At 44.1% G+C, this 22168-nt stretch overlaps 1 long non-coding RNA gene across 1 annotated transcript in view; it reads right to left on the reverse strand.

Annotated features, from left to right (window-relative positions):
- Window positions 1-5567: 5567 nt before the first annotated feature.
- LOC115645201 overlaps window positions 5568-22168 on the reverse strand; it is a 69282-nt gene continuing 52681 nt past the window's right edge. Inside the window, exon 3 of the long non-coding RNA XR_003998679.1 lies at window positions 5568-5769. This is a non-coding gene — a long non-coding RNA (uncharacterized LOC115645201). The remainder of the gene's footprint in view (window positions 5770-22168) is intronic.

The raw sequence follows: 22168 nt of genomic DNA on the forward strand, positions 1-22168 counted from the left end.
CATTGCACAGCACTCCAGACAGACATATTCAAACCTGTGACTGTACAGTTCACCACCCCATCCCCCTGCCCTTTTAGGTTCCCAAAATGTTGTGTGTCTGTCAAGAAAGTTATTTTCTTTTCAATAAATGAATTCTTGGCTTTGAAAACAGTCTTTATTATTGCAGAAAGTGAAAGATACTGTAGCCCAGGAAAGAAACAGGCACTGCAAATCATTTTAGGAAAAACAGATTCCTATTAACATTGTAACCACTGCACTTCATTCCCGTGCAAGGCACCAAACATTACTGTTGGTTTTCAGCCTCAAATTCCTCCCTCAAGGCATCCCTAATCCTTGTAGCCCTGTGCTGGGCCTCTCTAGTAGCCCTGCTCTCTGGCTGTGCAAATTCAGCCTCCAGGCGTTGAACCTCAGAGGTCCATTCCTGACTGAATGTTTCACCCTTCCCTTCACAAATATTATGGAGGGTACGGCACGCGAATATAACAGCAGGGATGCTGCTTTCCCCCAAGTCTAGCTTCCCATACAGAGATCGCCAGCACCCTTTTAAACGGCCAAAAGCACACTCCACAGTCATTCGGCACCAGCTCAGCCTGTAGTTGAACCGGTCCTTGCTCCTGTCAAGCTTCCCTGTATACGGTTTCATGAGCCAAAACATTAATGGGTAAGCGGGGTCTCCAAGGATCACAATGGGCATTTCGACGTCCCCTACTGTGATCTTCCGGTCTGGGAAAAAAGTCCCGGCCTGCATCTTCCTGAACAGGCCACTGTTCCGAAAGATGCGTGCATCATGCACCTTTCCAGGCCAGCCTGTGTTAATGTCAATGAAATGCCCACAGTGATCCACAAGTGCCTGGAGAACCATAGAGAAATACCCCTTCCGATTAATGTACTCAGATGCTAAGTGGGGTGGTGCTAGAACAGGAATATGCGTCCCATGTATCGCCCCTCCACAGTTAGGGAAACCCATTCGGGCAAAGCCATCCAGAATGTCCTGCACGTTCCCCAGAGTCATGGTTCTTCTTAGCAGGATGCGATTAATGGCCCTGCAAACTTGCATCAACACGATTCCAACAGTCGACTTTCCCACTCCAAACTGGTTCGCGACCAATCTGTAGCTGTCTGGAGTTGCCAGCTTCCAGATTGCAATAGCCACCCGCTTCTCCACTGGCAGGGCAGCTCTCAATCTCGTGTCCTTGAGCCGCAGGGTGGGGGCGAGCTCAGCACACAGTCCCATGAAAGTGGCTTTTCTCATCCGAAAGTTCTGCAGCCACTGCTCGTCATCCCAGACTTCCATGACAATGTGATCCCACCACTCAGTGCTTGTTTTCCGAGCCTCAAAGTGGCCTTCCACGGTGCTGAGCATTTCCGTGAATGCCACAAACAATTCAGTGTCATACGCGTCAGGCGACTCGATATCATCGTCGGACTCCTCACTGTCACTTTGGAGCTGAAGGAATAGCATACTCCTTATCAGCATACTCCTCAGCAGCTCGGGCTCCATTTCCCACAGAAATCGCACTGCACAGAAACCGTTGAAAGAGTCACAATGGCGCCAAACGTGGACGGAAAAGCAGTGACTGCTGGGATGTGAAGCGATGCATCACGGGGCGTTGGGACAGGAAGTGGAATGACCCGCACCCTTCCATCCCCTTCTCACAACCCATGGTGCCAAAATGGGACGAGGTGCTCTGTGGGATAGCTGCCCAGAATGCAGCACTCCCAACCGCACTGCAAATGCTGCAAATGTGGCCACACTGCAGCGCTTTCCCTACACAACTGTATGAAGACAGCTGTAACTCCCAGTGCTGTACAGCTGCGAGTGTAGCCATACCCTCAGTCCTGCCTCAGTTCAGGGACTGAACTAGATGACCTATTGAGGCCCCTTCCAGTAGAGCCGGGGCTAGACCACTGGGGGCCCTAAACAACCATATTCCCCTCCCCCACTAAAACTAAAACTGGCAAGTTCTTATCATAAAAAGCAAATAGTGGGACCCTTCGGGCTGCTTGAGGACCTAAGCAATTGTCTAGTCTGCTTATGTCTAGTGCCTGCTCTGCCTCTCAGTTCTATATTTTTATGGTTCTATGATTACTTTTTGAAGTGTAAGGGTATGTCTACACTATGAAATTAAGTCGAATTTATAGAAGTCAATTTTTTAGGAAGCAATTTTATACAGTCAATTGTGTGTGTTCCCATTAAGTGCATTAAGTTGGCGGAGTACGTCCACTGTACTGAGGCTAGCATCGACTTTTGGAGCTTTGCACTGTGGGTAGCTATCCCACAGTTCCTGCAGTCTCTGCCACCCATTGAAATTCTGGGTTAAGCTCCCAACGCCTGATGGGGCAAAAAACATTCTCGTGAGTGGTTTTGGATACATGTCATCAGTAGCCCCTCCCTCCATGAAAGCAATGGCAGACAATCATTTCGTGCCTTTTGTCCATGTGGGTGCCATACTGCTTTCAGTGCAGTAGGACTGCTAACTGTCGTCATCGAACAACCACTTCCGCTGCCATTCTGCTCTACTGCTCTGGCCACAGATGGTGCAATAGGTTGGAAAAACTGATCTTCCAACCACCGCTTCTGCTGCCACTCTGCTCTCCTGGTGGTCTCGCAGGTCCTCTATAGGACCATGGTCATCCACTGCTTCCGCTGCAACTCTGCTCTACTGCTCTTGTCTTGCCATACCACGGCAAGGGTGCAACCCACTCAGCTCAGCTAATGGACACCACCGCTGTTGTGTCCTGGCAGCAGACTGTGCAGTAGGTCTGCAAAACTGGTCTTCCAATCACCGTTTCTGCTGCCACTCTGCTCTCCTGCAGAAACCATACCACAGCAAGCATGGAGCCCACTCAGATCACTGTGGCAGTTATGAGCATTGCAAACACCTCGTGCATTATTCTGCAGTATGTGCAGAACCAGAACCTGCAAAAGCAGGTGAGAAGGTGACGGCAGCATGGTGACAAGAGTGATGAGGACATGGACACAGATTTCTGTCAAAGTGTGGACCCTGGCAATTTGGACATCCTGGTGGCAATAGGGCAGGATCATGCCGTGGAACGCTGATTCCCCACAAACTGATGGGACCACATAGTGTTGCAGGTCTGGGATGATTCCCGACAGCTGTGAAACTTTCACATGCATAAGGGCACTTTCATGGAACTTTGTGACTTGCTTCCCCCAGCCCTGAAGCATAAGAATACCAAGATGAGAGGAGTCCTCACAATTCACAAGCGAGGGCCAGTAGCCCTCTGGAAGCTTGCAATGCCAGACAGCTACCAGTCAATCAGGAATCAATTTGTAGTGGGCAAATCTATGGTGGGGGCTGCTGTGATCCACATAGACAATGCAATCACTGAGTTGCTGCTGTCAAGGGTAGTGACTCTGGGAAATGTGCAGGTCATAGTGGATGGCTTTGCTGCAAAGGGATTTCCTAACTGTGGTGGGATGATAGACGGAACGCATATTCCTGTCTTGGGACTGGACCACCTTGGCAGCCAGTACATAAACCAAAAGGGGTACTTTTCAATGGTGCTGCAAGCTCTGGTAAATCACAAGGGACTTTTCACCAACATCAACATGGGATGGCCAGGAAAGGTGCATGACGCTTACATCTTCAGGAACTCTGGTCTGTCTGAACAGCTGCCGCAAGGGACTTACTTTCCAGACCAGAAAATAACAGTTGAGGATATTGAAATGCCTCTAGTTATTCTTGGGAACCCAGCCTATCCGTTAATGCCATGGCTTATGAAGCCATACCCTGGCTGCCTGGACAGTAGTCAGGAGCTATTCCACTATAGGCTGAGCAAGTGCAGAATGGTGCTAGAATGTGCATTTGGATGTTTAAAAGCATGCTGGTGCAGTTTACTAACTCACTTAGACCTCAGTGAAACCAATATTCCTATTTCTATTACTGCTTGCTGTGTGCTCCACAATATCTGTGAGAATAAAGGGGAGATGTTTATGGCGGGGTGGGAGGTTGAGGCAAATCTTCTGGCCACTGATTACGTGCAGTCAGACACCAGAGCAGTTAGAAGAGCACAGCAGGGCACGCTGCACATCAGAGAAGCTTTGAAAACCAGTTTTGTGACTGGCCAGGCTATGGTGTGAAAGTTCTGTTTGTTTCTCCTTGATGAAAATCCACCCCCTTGGTTCACTCTACTTCCCTGTAAGCCTACTGAGACCTCCCTGCTTCAATCACCACTTACAGAAGCAATAAAGTCGTTGTTTCATTCATTACACAAATAGGGGAATGACTGCCAAGGTAGCCCAGGAGGGCTGGGGAAAGAGGGAAGTACCGGGTGGGGTGGGGTGCGGAAGGAGGGGAGGAGGGAAGGACAAGGCCACACTGCACTTCAAAACTTATTGAATGCCAGCCATCTGTTGCTTGGGCAGTCGTCTAGGGTGGAGCGGTTGGGTACCCGGAGTGTGCCCCCCCCACCATGTTCTTGGGCGTCTGGTTGAGGAGGCTATGGAACTTGGAGATGTCATAGTATAATTCCCAAATCTGAACCTTAGCATCCAAAATATGGGTACTAGCATGAATTCCCCTAAGCTTAATTACCAGCTTAGATCCTGTAGTGCTGCCACCAATCAGGACTTAGAGTAGAGCGCCTGATAGACTCTGGTCTCCGCCAAAACCTTCCCTGGGGACCCCAAGACCCAAATTCTTTGAGTCTCACAACAAAAGGGAATAAACCATTTCCCTTCTCCCTCCTTTCTTCCTCCCAGCTCTTTCCCGCCCTGGATACACTAGGAGATCACCGTGATTCAACTCCTTGAATCACCACACAGAGAGGAATGATACCTTCTGCCAGAGGCAATCCAGATTCAAGTTCCATGAATCTAAAACAAAGGGATTCCCCCTTCTCCCCTCCCTCCCTGTTAAGTACAGACTCAATTCCCTTGAGCCTCAACAAGGAGAAAAAATCAGACAGGTCTTAAAAGCAAAACTTTTAATAAAAAAGAAAGAAAAAAGTAAAAGGTCTATCTCTGCAATTTAGATGGTAAAAAGTTACAGGGTCTGTCAGCTTATAGAAACTAAAAAGAAGCCTCCCCCCAGCAAATACAATTTAAAATACTTCCAGCAACTACACAATTGCAAATAAAGGAAAAGAAATAAAAAGACTATACCGCCTTTCTACCTTTTTACTCACAAAATGGGAATAGAAGATTAGAGAACCTGTAGGGTCGTGTGGTCACTCTCAGAGTCCAGAGAGAACAAAGCAAAACCCAAAAACACACACAAAGGCTTCCCTCCACCGAGATTTGAAAGTATCTTGTCTCCTGATTGGTCCTCTGGTCAGGTGTTGCAGGTCACTGTTTGTTAACCCTTTACAGGTGAAAGAGACATTAACCCTTAGCTATCTGTTTATTTCAGGAGAGGAGGGCAATTGGTTACACAGGGGCTGCAGCAGCAGTCTGTGCTCCTGCTGCCTTTCCTGCAGTGCCACCAGATGCCAGAGCATATCAGTTTTATCTCCAGTAGCCTCAGCATTGCATCCTGCCTCCTTTCATCATGCTGCCACCACCTATCATCTTGCTTCTGCCACCTCTCCTCTTGCTCCCACCACCTGTCCTCTAGTGCATGTTTCCTGTCCTTGCATTCATTTTGTGCTTTCCTGGACTCTGACATTGTCTGCCTCCATGCATTTTGCTGAGCTCTTTCAGTGCTGGAGGACTGCATGAGCTCAGAGGACATTTCATTGTGAATGCATTTATCTGTGCCAGCCTCCGGGACAGAGATGATAGCGGGAGCATTGAAACATTTGCAGCTGCAGGAGGGAAAAAAAAGGGAGAGTAGAATTTAAAAAGAACATTTTAGAGAATAATGGGTAGACTATTTCACAGTGAACCAAGCTGTTAACATTACATAGCACATGTGCTTTCATTACAAGGTTGCATTTTGCCTCTAATTTTGAGGGCCTGCCGGTTTGGTGTGAGAGATCACAAATGCAGGACCAGGGAACAGGATTCGGTTTGCAGGCAGTCATGGTAAGCCACAATCTTTTGGCTTCTTTAACTTTCATAACGTGTGAGAATGTTTTCAATCAGCAGCGCCCTCATTTCCCATACCAAGCACCGGTTGGGTTGGCCATTTAAAATTGGTTGGCCATTTAAAAGGAGGGGCTGCGGTTTTCGGGTTAACGTGCAGCACGAAAGCCCCACTCCCCACTTCTCTGGGATGATCGCTTCACCCCTCCCACCACTGTGTGGCTAACAGCGGGGATTATTTCTTTTCAGCCACAGACACACAGCCTAGCAGGAACGGCCATCTCTGAATGTCCCCTTAATAAAATTCCCCTATTTCAACCAAGTGACAATGAATGATATCACTCTTTTGAGAATAACCCAGAGAGATAAAAAATGGATGTTGCTTGACTGCATTCCAGTAGCTGTACTGGCTTCAAATGCATCCCAAGTCTTCAGGGCAAATTAATCATTAAACACACTTGCTTTTAAACCATGTATTATATTTACAAAGGTACTCTCACGAGAGATGCCTTCTCTGCCTTCAAGGTCCAGAATCCTGCGTTGCAAGGGTTGTCTCCAGGGTGATAAACAGTTCCTGGCTATCGGGGAGAACGGTTTCTCCACTTGCCTGCTGTGTCCTACGCTCCTCCTCCTCATCATCATCATCTTCCTCATCCCCAAAATCCTCATCCCTGTTGCATGAGACTCCCTCCTTGCAGGAGTCCATGAATAGGGGTGGGGTTGGGGTAGGGACACCCCCTAGAATTGCATGCAGCTCATCATAAAAACGGCATGTCTGGGGGGTCTGACCTGAAGCAGCTGTTTACCTCTTTGGTTTTTTGGTTGACTTGCCTGAGCTCCGTAAGTTTCACGCGGCTCTGCTGCGGGTCGCTGTTATAGCCTCTGTCCTTCTTGCCTGTAATGGTGCGGGACTCATCCCTGCAGCATCTCCTGCTGGTCTTTCAGGGAATTAGCTTCCAACCTCTGGAGCGCCCTCCATCTGCCAGTGTCTCGCTACCGCTGGGTCCTCGTGTCCCTCCCGGACCATGGTGCCCCTTTCCCCTAGGGTGCTGCCCCCTGGCAGTAACCCCACTGTCTCTGGGTCTCCCCCTTCCAGGGGAACCTCCACCTCCTATCTCCACCTCACTGCAGTGTATAAGCCACTCATCACAGGCAAGGGGGGTTGGGACCTGCTGCCTCTGCCTACCCTTGGGCTGTCCCCTGGAACACCAGTACCTATTCAGCCTGGGGGGTTTCCAGGCTGGAACTCCCCAGCTCCTATGGCCTTCCCCAGCCCTGCTCCACCTCAGGTACTCAGGTACGCTCCCCAGCAGCCAGGCCCCTCCCTCTCAAAGGCTAGAGAGAGAGTGTCTGTCTGCTCCTAGCCCACTGCCTTCTGATAAGCAGGGCCGTCCTTAGGCATAGGCAACATAGGCAGCTGCGTAGGGCACCTGAAAATTTGGGGCACCACTGGGTCTTAGTGTCCACCCCCTTGTTTTCCTATCCCTGTTCTGACCCTTCCTGCAGGCTCCCACAGATGGCTGCTCTAGCCTGGTGAGTCTTCCTTGGGAGGGAATCTAGTAGTTAAAAGTGAAAAAACCTCCAGCCTGCCAGACTTATTAGCACAACATTGAAACTGTTAAAGAGACATTCAAGGGGTAATAAAGCCATTTAACAGGCATTTGCCAACCCCAAGGTATATACTGACAGGTTTCAGAGTGGTAGTCCTGTTAGTCTGTATCAGCAAGAACAAGGACGAGTCCTTGTGTCACCTCAGAGACTAACAAATTATTTGGGCATAAACTTTTGTGGACTAGAACCCATTTCATCCGATGTCCATGAAAGCTTATGCCCAAATAAATTTTTATACTGTCAGTTTCTGACTTTACTGACAAAAACAGTTGTGCATTAATGTAATATTTACACAGAACATGTCAGTCTATAGAACCTTAGTTTAAAATTTGCTTTAAAAATATTTCATTAGTGAGCTGGTGAAGATTATAAAATCACATTTCTAAAAAATGCTTGCATAGAGTTTTAGATGCACAATCATCTTTAGCCTTAAATGCGTGGATCTTCAGACATACAGTTGTTTAAATAAATCCTTCAAAAGATCTCCCTTATCTAAAATACACATTTTAATTACTATAGTTAAAAAAAAAGTGCTTCCAAGTCTTCCTGTCCTTTCTGTCCATCCCTTCACCACCTCTCGCCCCACTCCCCACTGAAGAAAGCCCTTAAAGGGACAACAGTCCTTCCCTTCCAGATAGCTGGACAAAGAGTTTCCCTTTCTTTACTTCTAACTATCCGACGAACTAGTTTTAAAAGAACCCTCCAGCAAAATCAGTACCTTAGTAAGACAAAATCCTTGTTATACCTAAAATCTTTGGAAACATATTTTTTTAAAGTTGGTGAAATTTCATAACCATGTCTCTTGTTATGGAGATCACACAAAGTAAATTACTGTTCCCTTTTTCTAAAAGCAATGAACATTGTTATGAACACACTAAACCTCTCTGATTAATTTAAAAGAACGTCTTTGTTTCAGTGAGTGAAATATATAATAATCTGGAATGCTGGCTTAAGATTTGAGTACATTTAAAATATAAATTCAACTTAGAAATACTGAATAAGAAAATGTAAAACAGAGAAGAGCTGCATCATGTATTCCATTATATGTAATGTTGTATTCAGCAGGACAGCTGACTCACCCTTACTATGAAGTTTTTGCAAATAAATCTCTGACAAACTTCAGGGCATATCAAAAAACCTGTGACTGACATTTTTTATTCCCAAATTTTAGTGCTTTTAATTAGGTATTTTCTTCATGTCCATTCTGCATGAGGGAGAGTGCATGGAAGTCTCTGCGGGGAGCTGTGACTCTGGCCTGGTCCACACTACGCAGTTAAATCGATTTAAACAGCGTTAAATCGATTTAACGCTGTACCCCTCCACACTACAACACACTTTAAATCGATTTTAAGGGCTCTTAAAATCGATTTCTGTACTCCTCCCCAACGAGAGGAGTAACACTAAAATCGATATTACTATATCGATTTAGGGTTAGTGTGGACGGAAATCGAAGTTATTGGCCTCATCATTTTACAGTAGCTACCCACAGTGCACCACTCCAGAAATCGACACTAGCCTCGGACCATGGACGCACACCACCAAATTAATGTGCCCTAGTGTGGATGCATAAAATCGATTTTATAATATTGGTTTTATAAAACCGGTTTTAGTTATTTCGATTTTATGCTGTAGTGTAGATATGGCCTCTCCGCCACCATGAGGCAGGGCCGGGCATCTCATTATCCTTTGCTGTCAAGTCCCTCCTCCCCCTCCCCCACCAGGCTGTGAGCTTGGACTGCCATCCGGCACAGGGGCACCAGTTTAATAATACTGCGTAGGGCCCCATAAATCCTAAGGACGGCCCTGCTGATAAGGGCCAGCTGGGCCCTGACTGGAGCATGGCCCCAGCTGAGGCTGCTTCCCTCAAGCAGCCTGGGCTGCTTGCCTCCTGCCACAGCCCTCTCCTGGGCTGTTTTAAGCCCCTTAAGGCCAGAGTGGGTGACCACCCCGCTACAATGCCCTTGGAGATTTTTTCAAATATTTTGGCATTTCATCTTTTGGAACAAAGTTCTGATAACATGGATTCATCTCCCCATACAGTGATCAGATCCAGTACCTCCCATTCGGTCCATGCTGGAGCTCTTTTGCGATTCTGGGACTCCATGGTCACCTCTGCTGATGAGCTCTGCACGGTCACCTGTGCTGATCAGCTTGCCATGCTGGCCAAACAGGAAATGAAATTCAAAAGTTCACGGGGCTTTTCCTGTCTACCTGGCCAGTGCATCTGAGCTGAGAATGCTGTCCAGAGTGGTCACAATGGAGCACTCTGGGATAGCTTCCGAAGACCAATACCGTCAAATTGCGTCCACACTATCCCAAATTCAACCCGGCGATGTCAATTTCAGCACTAATCCCCTTTTCAGGGAGGAGTACAGAAATAAATTTTAAGAGCCCTTTAAGCCGACAAAAATGGCTTTGTTGTGTGGACAGGTACAGGGTTAAATCGATCTAATGCTGCTAAATTCAACCTAAACTCATAGTATAGACCAGGGCTGAGAATCTTTTCCCCCCTGGCTATGTCTACACTGCAGCAGCGTGGAGAGGTCCATCATCCACCTCCCCAAGAGGCAGTAGCTATGTTTACAGAATTCTTCCATCGACCTAGCAATATCTACATCTGAGGGTTGGAGCGGCTTAACTATGTCTCTCAGCTGTGGATTTTTCACATCCCTGAGAAATGTAACTAAGCCAATGTTAACTTCTCAGTGTAAACCAGCCCTTATTTTCTTTTGTCTTTTTGTAACTCCACTGTGTAAAAAATAAAATTAACAGTAAGGCTTAAATGAACAAAGTCCAGGAAATTTAAAATTAATAAGACTGAAATTCCTTAAGCAGTTTTGTAATACCAAGGTTCTGTAACATATGTATTTGATAAATCTCTCCAGTTTGGGACCCTTGCAATATCTAGAACAAGAGTGTGGATTAAGGACAGAGTTTCCAATTTAAATCTGCATTTCCTGACTTTTGTCTGTTGAAGCTGAAGCAATGCGTATTCATATATAAAATGTAATTATGTGATTTTTTTTTGCTAGTTACTAAAAGAAAAGAAAATCTACAAGATAGTATCACTATATAGAAGTAGTCTCCGGAAAAAATTCTAGTGCATTTCTGGTTTCTGTCCTTTTCTCTCTTGGATAAGTACAGGATAAGGAGAATAAAAATAAAATAGAATGGACCTTTCCTTCGGGAGGGAAAGCTACTGTACATATAAGGAAATTAATTTGTCTGTAGCCAGACCTGGCTAAATAAAGTTAGTGTGTGAGCAACCATTCTTTTAAAATAATGGATTTGCCCTTTCCCTGGTAGCAAATTTTTGTTACATACTAATACTTGCTCTTTCTCTTGCACTTTATATCTTGCAAAGCTCTTTACAGAAATTAACTATGAATTCACAAAACACTCCTCTGCAGTAAGTGGGCTGTAAAACATCTGTAAAACCTGGCTGGTAGGTGTGATGTCTTTGTAACTTTCTACTAGTATTTGCATTGTAATTTTGGTTGCCAGGTAATGTCTTTGTTTGTATACTCTTTTGCAGCAGACAAAATATGTAGGCTAAGGGAGAGTGCTAACCTTTCACGAGGGTGGGACTGTGAGAATGAGCTTTTGCTGCTGTTATCCTTTCCTTGTTGTCTTACAGACTGGTCTCAAATATTACTTCCGTCTTCAATTCCTTATCTGTGGGCAAGATAAGCGTCTAGAAAAATGAAGGATTGCTTGACCCCTCATTTGTCTGTATTCACAGCCCACTGTCACCGGACTGTTGAAAAGCCCCAAAAGGAATCAGTCAGCAGGGTCTGTTAATTTTAAAACTGTCTGACTAGTTTTGTTTTGGGAATATAGACTTTCTTTCTGTTAAGTGAACAAATTATTTTCTTTTTTTCCAGTCTCTGCTCTGGAATGATGGGGGGCCCCAGAAGGATAAATTAGATTTTGAAAGCTGTGGTAACAGAGAAGTTGAAAAGTCAATGGGTTTGTTTGAAATAACACTTTCCTCCCAAACATTGCAACACATGCCAGCACCAAGTGTTCCTGACAGGAGTGAGAAAACAAGTGAGGCAAAAATAGGATTCCAATTAGGCCAACTTAAGGATGAAGCTGCTGCTGTGGACACCTAGAAAACAGAGTGAACATGTGCACCGAAGCTGCTGCGAAGTGAATGTGGAAGTGCAGTGGGTTGATGATGAGATAAAACAGGTTCCACTTCTATCTTTTTTCTCCACGTACACAGCTGTCATATTGTGCACAATGTTCCTTCTTTTCCCATCCTTTAGACTTTAAACATATATACAGTTGCATACCAAGGGGAAAGGGATGGTGGGCAGGGGAGTGTAAATTACAGGAATTTCAGATGTGTCCATAGGGATTCCCAGTCTAAATCATATACACTGATTCAGGTTTACACTCCATTCAGCCCACTGATTTTTAAGCGAGGACAGAATTTGTCATTCTGTCAAAATGTGTTCTGCCATATACAATCAAACATTACCAAGGCACCAGTGAAATGCTGTCAAGATATATAGAGAGAAAGGTAAAAATATATAGTAACACAACAAAAAAAGGAGCACCTTGAAAAATGTGGCATCTAATCCAAGCATTTAAAATGCTAGTATGCAAACTCTATTGCATTTTTAAATTAAAATTGGCTTAAGTTATCCAACACTTAGAGTGGCATTTAAACATAAACAATAAAAGGTTAAAGAAACACTTACCAGTGTGTTGGCCCATACTGGGCTTTCCTGAGCATTAGTGGACTAAACTGATTCTCTTTTAATTACATCTAAATGTCAGATGCTTTCCCCAGCTCCATCCCCTTTGTACTACTCTAGCAGTGTGAAAAGGGTATAGAAAGCTGCCTTAACAGGGCAGCCAGGGATTTCCATGCTATAGTATGAATCCCCAGGTTACATAAAGCCTCTGTAGCCAATTCTAACACCCCCAATTCCTCGCAGATATAGGGAATGGTGCTGGATAAGAGAGGGTAGTGCCCAAATGCAGTGTTCTCAATGATTCACCAGCTGGTGGGTTGGTTCCTATGGGGTGTAATTTAGAACTGTCCCTTAGGCGTCTTAGAATGATGCCAGCAGTTTGCCTGATGATCAGAGGAGTGGAAGGTGACTTAAAGTCCTGTGCAGGCTGCAGGTTAATCAGGTCTAGATATCTGGACCAAGTTTTACGTCGTCAGGATTTCAGTGTTTTGTCAGAAAATGTAATCTGTCACCAATGAGCAACTGCCATGAATTGTATGGATTGATGAGGAACTGCCTTAAAACTGTCTGTGTTGATACTTCTGAAACTGACTGCCCCTTTGCCTGGAAAACTGCCTCTTTGACTCTCTTTTGCGGATGCTATCAGACATTGGGATTAGGCAAACCACTTAGATAAACCAGATGGGATGAGCTTTGGATCTCAACATGCCTATATCTGGATTATCAGTTTCAATGCTTCCCTCCGTCATTTAAAAACAGACTTTTTGTTGTTGGGGAGCAATAAACAATGACTACACATTTTTGATGCTGTTGTGCTGAAGTCCTGAAGAAGTTGCCTCCAAAAGTAAATTAATGTTGGTCTCTAATCTTGCTCCCATTGAAATGAATGGCAAAATTCCCATTCACTATATAATAAGAACAGAAGCAGGCCTTTAATTTGCAGTGACAGAGAAAGATTGCACCGTCTACGCATGATGATCCAAGTCACACCACTTCAGTAATCTTCTGCTCTACTATTTACTCGCCATCATTAATCCAGCTGGTTGGGCCAGAAAACTGCCTTAAAAGAAAGACTGCTCTGAATGTTTTCTGGGAGAGGAAAGGAGAAGAAAGCCATCCTGCAGGAAAGTCTACATCTGGCTCTTCAAATTTACAAGTTTAAGCCCTGCAATTCCCTTTCTCCACCATTTTAGTGCTACTTATTTCTAATGCTGATTATCTGAATGGTAATAGACAGGAAGTCAGAGAGAGAGAGAGAGACAGAGAGAGAGAGAAATCAATGTGCGGGGAACAGGAGGGAAAAGAAAGAGGCACTCGAAGGGATTATTCCATAAAACTGAACAGCTGGGAATGAACTGCCCCTTGGGGGACACTGAGGAGAAAGAGAAAGGAGTAAGGCATTGGGAAAATTTGGAAGGGGGGAGATCATAAATGGGAACTAGAGTAGGAGGCTGTACTGAGAGGGAGACTTCATCTTAGTGTTTGGGAAGGAAACGGGTGACTGGAAGGAAGAAACCACAGTGCCGCCAACCCCAAACATTCCAAAATTATGAGATTGGCTTAAAAGCATATGATTGTATAAAATAATTTTTTTTTTATTCTTTGGGTACCCTGGTTTCTGAGCCCTTAGGGTACACTTGGTTTATGTTTTGAGTCTTTTCTCTCATACCCTGAAGGTTAGAAACTTACTTTGTCTTCACGTGAAAGCTGAGGTTCTCACAGTCACAGGACTTCAGGAGCTGGGGCTTTAAGAACAACAAATATAGCAAGACTCATGATAAAATCACAAGAGTTGCCAATTCTGTCAATAGGGGGTTCCAACATGTTAGAGGCCTGAACCCCAATGCCATTATATGTATCCAGTGTGTTTCCAGAAGCCCAAACAAACTGTTGTGTGACTGTTAAAAGTGCCATGCCTCCTTTCCAATCAACCTGCCTCCCGAATGCCTAATTAGACATTACAAACTCTGAGACAGGTGAAGATTTAGAGTTCAATTCTACTCTGAAAAGGGACTCTGTAAAAATAGCAACTTTTGTTCCACAGATCTCCCTTGTGTTCTCCGTCAGGTCTGATTCCTTCAGTGACAACAAATAATTCATGGATTTCCCCCCCTTTTTTTAATCTCCCACTAGTCCCTCTGAGCCAAGGCAGAGAGGAGAGAATGAGTTGGGTTCTATCCCTCCTGCATCATCACCAACAGACTTGTTCCTGTTGTGCTCAGTGATCACTCTGTGCTTGAGGTGCTTGGAAGAGCTCTGCTTTATCCTGGGTTTGGGTCCAACTAGCTGTGCATAACAAGAAGAGCTTCACAGAGGCTTGCCCAGGCTCTGTGTCTGGGAAGCTCAGCCCTGAGAGGCATAGCCTCCAGTACTGCACCAATCAACTACTGCTGTGCAAAGATGTTATTGAGAAAAAGCGGTTTGCACAAGTGGAAAAGTGGGATGAGCCTTTCACTTGTGATTGTGCACAGGAAAGAAAGAGTGTAGCTTGAGTCTCAGAGAACAGCCTGTATTTACATAAGAAAAAAATTCAATTTTACTTGTAAATGGCACATATTTTGTATAGAAATCATTGAGAGACAATCAATGTGGAACCTCATGGTGCCATTTTTACAGAGTTGCTTTTCCAGAATAGAAGCACATTTTAATGAGATTGGGATAAGACCCATTATTTCTCTGCTTTATCTTTCCTAATGGTAACATTTTCACTGTTTTCCACTATAACATATCCTAAAATTATAAGCTGTATAATGCATTCAAAGGGATTTTTTTTCACATTACTTAGCTGAGAATAGTTTTGATCTTCTGCGTCTTCTTATTCTTTTCATCTTTTCTGTGTATCAAGCCATATAAAATACTGATTTGACTGGGAAGAAGTTTCTGCATTATATAACTTCCTGGATCTCTAATAAATGTAGTGACAATTACAATTGACATTTCTGACATTGAAAATAGCCATTATCTGCCAGAAGCATGAAGCTATGACATTCACTTTGTAAGTACATTTTAGAAACTTCAAAAGTGGATGCAAAGTTTGCATCCTTATTTAAATGCTAACTGTAGAACCATCAAATACAGACTGAGCCCCCACTTCTTTAGATACACAGAAGGTAATTTGTAAGATAAGATTTTCCTTTTTTGGCAGATCAGTTGCAATTGCCAAAATGAACATCTGTTAGTTTGGATTGATCATTAGTGTGTTACAGAGGTTGATTTCCCACACATGTTTAAATAATTAGCAGCTTCAAAACCAAAACTAATCAGGCAACTCTTTTGGTTCCAGTCCACCATGCCTTCATGGCTATCTAGTCTACCACTGTCTTCAATCGAGATATTTATCCAGCATAGTAATTGGGGGCTGCTGTAAAACTCTTCTATCAATAGCAATGTTTGAAATATGTGCCTTGCCCTCCTGCTGTTCAAGCATTGCAAATTGATAAATTATATGTGACAGACTGATTATGATTCGTCCTTTTCATGACGGGAACATGTTTTTCCTCACCATGGGAAAACAGCATTTGAGTTCATCAAGAGATCATTCTAAGCCTGTTTAGCTGTTATCTTGGAAAATGTTAGTCTGTTTTAACATGTGGCTATAAATGTCTTCCATTATATTATTCTGTAATTGATATAACCATCTCCATTTATTAATACATTGTTATATAAATGTTATAAAAAGCCTGTAATTGTATATTAGGCATGATGGCTGTATTAATGACTGGTATGTCTCCTAGACTAGAGGAAAATTAAAAATATGTGGAGTTGAATTACTGCTTCCTCCCCCCACCCTCCTATCCGCAGGCTGGTGTGTTACAAAAGGGAGACGTTTCAGGGAGCAATACCCCACCCACCAACTATGGCTTGAAGGGGAAGTGGCTAGCTTGTTGTCAGTGACTGTGATTGCCGCCCCAGTGGGAATGCTTTGGATGCTAGGAGGTCAGAGCTGGGGGAATGCTGGCTACACTTGTTCAACATTTGCAGCAAAGGGCACCCCTTCCCAGGCACTCTCCAGGCCTGTTTCTGTACTATGCCTCTTGGAAAGCACACTGGCTCTTCCCACTCCTCAGTGGGGTTCAGGATCATGAAACCATAACTGAGCCCCTAAAATATAGCTGTTGTCGGCCACTGACAAAATATCCTATTTTGTCACATCGCTGGCTGAATGCAATGATATAGCGTATGCCTCTGAAAAGGAAAGAAAGAAACTCTATTAGCCATCTCTCTCTTTCACAAATACTGCAGTTCTGTAAATCGCTTGGCTAACCTGGATCCTAGTGAGCTAATACAATGAATAACATACTCAAAACCTCATTACTCACCATCACTTGCACGTAATACAGCAATATTAGATTTTTAGGATACTATTAAAAACACGCATTTCAATATTTTGAAAAGAACCTGTTTAGGACTACATGTATGAATAACTCATTGAATTAACTAAGCATATTTTTGCGGCCATGATAATTAGTTAATTATCACATAATTTATCATTGTCCATAACACAGTTGTCTGCAGACTAAGCCTCAGCAATTGCAGCTAATCACATATTCCATACTGAATCCTGAGTCTCAGTCAAAAGCACTCCATTGTAAGTTTGCCTTGAAGCAGTAATTTGCTGTATACCTGGCTTTACATGATGCTAACACCTGAGCAGGACATACTCATATTTGAGTGTGTTTAGGTGGGCCTCTTAGAACATGTCCACACAGCAATTTAACCACTTGTGGCTAGCCCGGTCAGCTGACTCGGACTTGCAGGGTTCAGGCTGCAGGGCTGTAAAACTGCTGGGTAGACGTTTGGGTTCAGGCTGGAGCCCAGGCTCTGGACTGTCCAGTGGGGAATGGTCCCAGAGCCCAGGCTGCAGCCCAACTCCAAATGCCTACACTGCAGTTTTACAGCCCCTCAGCCCAAGCCCTGTGAGCTCACATCAGCTGATTCAGGCCAGCCACAGATTTTTAATGGCTAAGGCTAAGATTTTGTCATGCATATATTTAGTGAAAGTTACTGACAGGTCACAGGCAATAAAGGAAAATTCACAGAAGCCTGAAACCTATCCATGAGTTTTATTAAAAATATGCATGACAAAATGGGGAGCTGCAGGGTCCCCCCACCACTCCAGAGGGCCATGGCTTGAAGCTGCAGGGTTCCTCCCACCAATGGCTCTGAGCTCAGGACACCTTCCCTGCAGCGGCTGGGAGCTCCCAGGGGCCCTGCCACCCACCATGGCCAGGAGCTCTGGGGCACCCCTGCCCCCCACAGCTCCCAGCCACCATAGGCGGTGAGGGGGACTCTGCACCTCCCAGGCACCACGGGCTCAAATCATGGAGGACTCTGGAAGTCTGCTTTTAATTTAGCTTTTAATTTTATTTTTATATGTATAAAATGTATGTATGAATATATATTAAATAATATCAAGTATCAGGGGGTAGCTGTGTTAGTCTGTATCCACAAAAACAACAAGGAATCCGATGGAATCTTAAAGACTAGCAGATTTATTTGGGCATAAGCTTTTGTGAGTAAAAAACCCACTTCAGATGCATGGAATGAAAATTACAGATGTGCAGGCATTATTATACTGACACATGAAGAGAAGGGAGTTACCTCACAAGTGCAGAACCGGTGTTGGCAGGGCCAGTTCAATCAGGGTGGATGTAGTCCACTCCCAATAATTGATGAGGAGGTGTCAATTCCAGGAGAGGCAAAGTTGCTTTTGTAGTGAGCCAGCTGCTCCCAGTCCCTATTCATGCCCAAATTAATGGTGTTACATTCACAAATGAATTTTAGTTCTGCAGTTTCTCTTTGAAGTCTGTTTCTGAAGTTTTTTTGTTCAGTATGGCTACTTTTAAATCTGTTATAAAATGTCCAGGAAGATTGAAGTGTTCTCCTACTAGCTTTTGTATGTTACCATTCCTGATGTTCGATTTCTGTCCGTATATTCTTTTATGTAGCTTTGTGACTTTGTCCTCACCCACAACCATTTCAGATTTGGGGACAAATTATACCTGCAAGTCAGTGGCACTTCTATGGGTACCTGCATGGCCCCATAGTATGCCAACATTTTTATGGCTGACTTAGAACAATGCTTACTCCGCTCTTGTCCCGTGGTGCCCCTCCTCTATTTGCGCTACATTAATGACATCTTCATCATATGGACTCACAGGAAGGAGACCCTTGAAGAATTCCACCTGGATTTCAACAATTTCCACCCCATCATCAACCTCAGCCTGGACCAGTACACACAAGAGCTCTTCTTCCTGGATGCTACAGTGCAAATAAGTGATGGTCACATAAACGCCACTGTATACCGGAAACCTACTGACCCCTATACTTACCTACATGCCTCCAGCTTCCATCCAGGACACACCACATGTCTACAGCCAAGCCTTAAGATACTACCGAATTTGCTCCAATCCCTCAGGCAGAGACAAACACCTACAAGATCTTTATCAAGCATTCTTATAACTACAACACCCGCCTGGGAAGTGAGGAAACAGATTGACAGAGCGAGACGGGTACTCAGAAGTCACCTACTACAGGACAGCCCAGCAAGGAAAATAACAAAACACCACTGGCCATCACATACAGCCCCCAGCTAAAACCTCTCTAGCACATCATCAACGATCTACAACCTATCCCGGAAAACGATTCCTCACTCTCACAGACCTTGGGAGACAGGCCAGTCCTCACTTACAGACAGCCCCGCAACCTGAAGCAAATACTAACCAGCAACTACACACCACACCACAGAAATACTAACCCAGGAACCAATCCCTGTAACAAACCTCGTTGCCTACTCTGTCCTCATATCTATTCTAGTGACACCATCAGAGGACCCAACCACATCAGCCACACCATCAGGGACTCATTCACCTGCACATATACTAATGTTATATATTCCATCATGTGTTAGCAATGTCCCTCTGCCATGTACATTGGCCAAACCAGACAGTCTCTGCATGAAAGAATAAATGGACACAAATCAGACATCAGGAATGGTAACATACAAAAGCCAGTAGGAGAACATTTCAATCTTCCTGGACATTATCTGAAGAAGTGGATTTTTACCCACAAAAGCTTATGCCCAAATAAATCTGTTAGTCTTTAAAGTACCACCTAACTCCTTGTTGTTTTTATTCAATAATATGTATTAAAAGAATGAAAATGTCTTAATAATGGTGTATTCATATAGGAATGTTATAATTATAGTACAAATAGTAATGATCATGAAGGTTTAACATTCTTGTTTAGTATGATGTTGCTATTATTTAGAACTATCAATAACAGTACTTTTTAGTCTTCTAAGTAATATATTTATTTGAGTGATAGTAATCCAGATTTCAAGCACTGCCTCTACTTCAAAGCCCCTGACCACAAACCATAGATGTTCTCCACCTTGTCATTTTAGATCCACTCTGGTACATTTTCTCTTTCTACCATACTCATGGTGCCTTTATTATGATACCAGACTTCCCTTGACATTTTATGGGTATGGAATATAGAGACATATGATGTTTGAGCACCACCCCCATGTTGTCATCCATGACACACCAGAAGCTGAAAGACTATGATGCAGCTAGTCCTTTTCCTCAGAGCTAAGCCACGTATGTCATCTTGCTGAACATCCAGGCTTGAGTGACTGAAGGAAGAAGAGCCCTGAGAGTTGTGCTCAAACTAGTGCATGACATTGCTAGCAATATAATGTAATGACACATGTAAACCCCACTGTCATTTTCTGGTTTTGCTTCTTGGTCTAACACTGCAGAGGAGATTTGAGGAGACAACACTGAGACATTTGTAGGAAAGCCAGATAGGTCACTGGGGAAGTACTCTTCTGTCTGGTATATTGCCAGTGCTCACTTCCACTACAGTTGTCATTTCAACTGTAGAATTTTTCAGTTGACTAAATTAAGCCTGACCGTATGTAACTAAATGTAATTGGGGAGTTCTCTGCTGTCATTTTGAAAACTACCTGTTGAAAAATAGTAGCATAGTAAATGGAAATAGATCATGTTTTCCTGGGAATATTCTGTTGATTCAGTGAAAATTAATGTATCTTTACAATATACAGCAACATCAAGTGGCTTTTAACAGCTTCTGATGTTTAGCATTTGTGTAGAAAAATCTTCTTAGGACCAACTCCTTTTTTATATATAATTTACAGTTTCTCTCTTGGGACTGTCTAGCCATTTAACTCCTACCAATGTAGATCTTTCATAGTCAAGAGTGCCAATAGAATGGTAAGCAGATACTTTGTACTCCTATCCATTTTCAACAGCAACCAGTTCATCCCCTTCCCCAGCCCTCTGCTGGGTAGAGAAGAAGGTCTTTGCATTATCCAAGCTGTTCCTTGTGCTGGGGAATCTCAAGCTGCCCATCCGAGGCAGTGGTACTGGAGTGGCACAAAGAGCCAATAATCTGACCTGTAGTTCACTGTGTTTATTTGAAGGGGGAAACTATAATGAGAGTCTACTAGCATTCACAAATTAATTAAGATATAATGCATAAAAGTGAAATATCCATTGCAAAAACTTTTCAGGTAACAAGAAAAAAGTCTTCCCTTAAAGCAAAACTTTTATTGTTGTTCTTTTTCAACACAAGTGATAGAGGATGCTCTCAAGGAGATAAAAATATTTTTTTCTCTTTTCTATGCAACAGATCAAAAGAAAATTGGGCCAATGTCAGATTTAATGAGCCATGTTGATGGGATGCATCCTGACAGAATTAATGCATCATTTATAAAATACTTCATAGGAAAATGGTATCGTGCATCAGATATTACTTTGATGTCTTGCAGCACTCCAGTTTATTAATATTTATGCTATGAGTGCAACAGTTACAGATGATAATCCCATACAGGCTGATGGCTGAAAGACTACAGTTTAGGATCATCATCAATGCTATGGTTACAATAAAAGCTGCAAGTCTTGGATTGGAGTTCAACCCCAGGACGTAGACCCAGATTCTCTAAGCTTAGAGTGCTATAGGGACAATGCACTCCATCCCCAGAATCCTGTCTTGCTTTGCCCAGCCCAAATGGTTTCATAAGACTCTGGATGGAGACACATCTAGCATTCGGAAGGACAGGTCAGTCCAATGCAGGTCCTCTGTAGAAGGAAATAACGACTAGATTGTGTCCTCATCGTACACAACCACATGGGGAAATAATTTCTCCATAAACCCTCTCTGCAGCTGTGTAAGCCCTATTTGGATCCTGGCTCTAGATGCTGTGCATTTAACATTACACTTTTTCTGCCTTCTGCCATGCCCCAAAGATAAGTGAGTAAAGAGGAGGCAAGAAGCAGGCAGAGCCATGCTGGCCAGAGGAGCTTGCTGGACATATGGGTGCTAGTATGCTGCATCAGCCCTCTGCAAGTCCCCAGTAAAAAAGGGAAGTGTTAAAAATGAACTCTTTTGTTCAGAAACCATTTTGCTGTAAATGCACCTAAATGCTGAATCACATGTGCTTCTAGTCACTGTTTCTAGCTCTGGGTCTACAGGGCACACTCACAGGCTCAGAGCTCTTGTCTTAGCCATTCCTTAGGATGATTTAGTTGGGGATTGGTCCTGCTTTGAGCCGGGGGTTGGACCTAGATGACATCCTGAGCATGGGCGGCGAGTTATATACCCATGTGGTGTCCAGGCACCAGCAATATTCAGTGCCCAGGGGGCCAGCTCCACCAATGTTTGGGGCCAGGTCTCCCTCCCAAGCCCCACCTGCCTCCCCCCCCAGCACCTCCCCTGAGTGTCCACTGCCCCCCCCTTGCTGGCCCCCTGAACGTCCCTGGGCCCTGGAGGGAGCAGAGTGTCCCTGCCTCTTCCACGCAGCTTCATGCTGCCTCCCTGCAGCAACTGCTGCTGCTGG

The sequence above is a fragment of the Gopherus evgoodei genome, chromosome 2, assembly GCF_007399415.2.
Source record: "Gopherus evgoodei ecotype Sinaloan lineage chromosome 2, rGopEvg1_v1.p, whole genome shotgun sequence".
NCBI lineage: Eukaryota > Metazoa > Chordata > Testudines > Testudinidae > Gopherus > Gopherus evgoodei.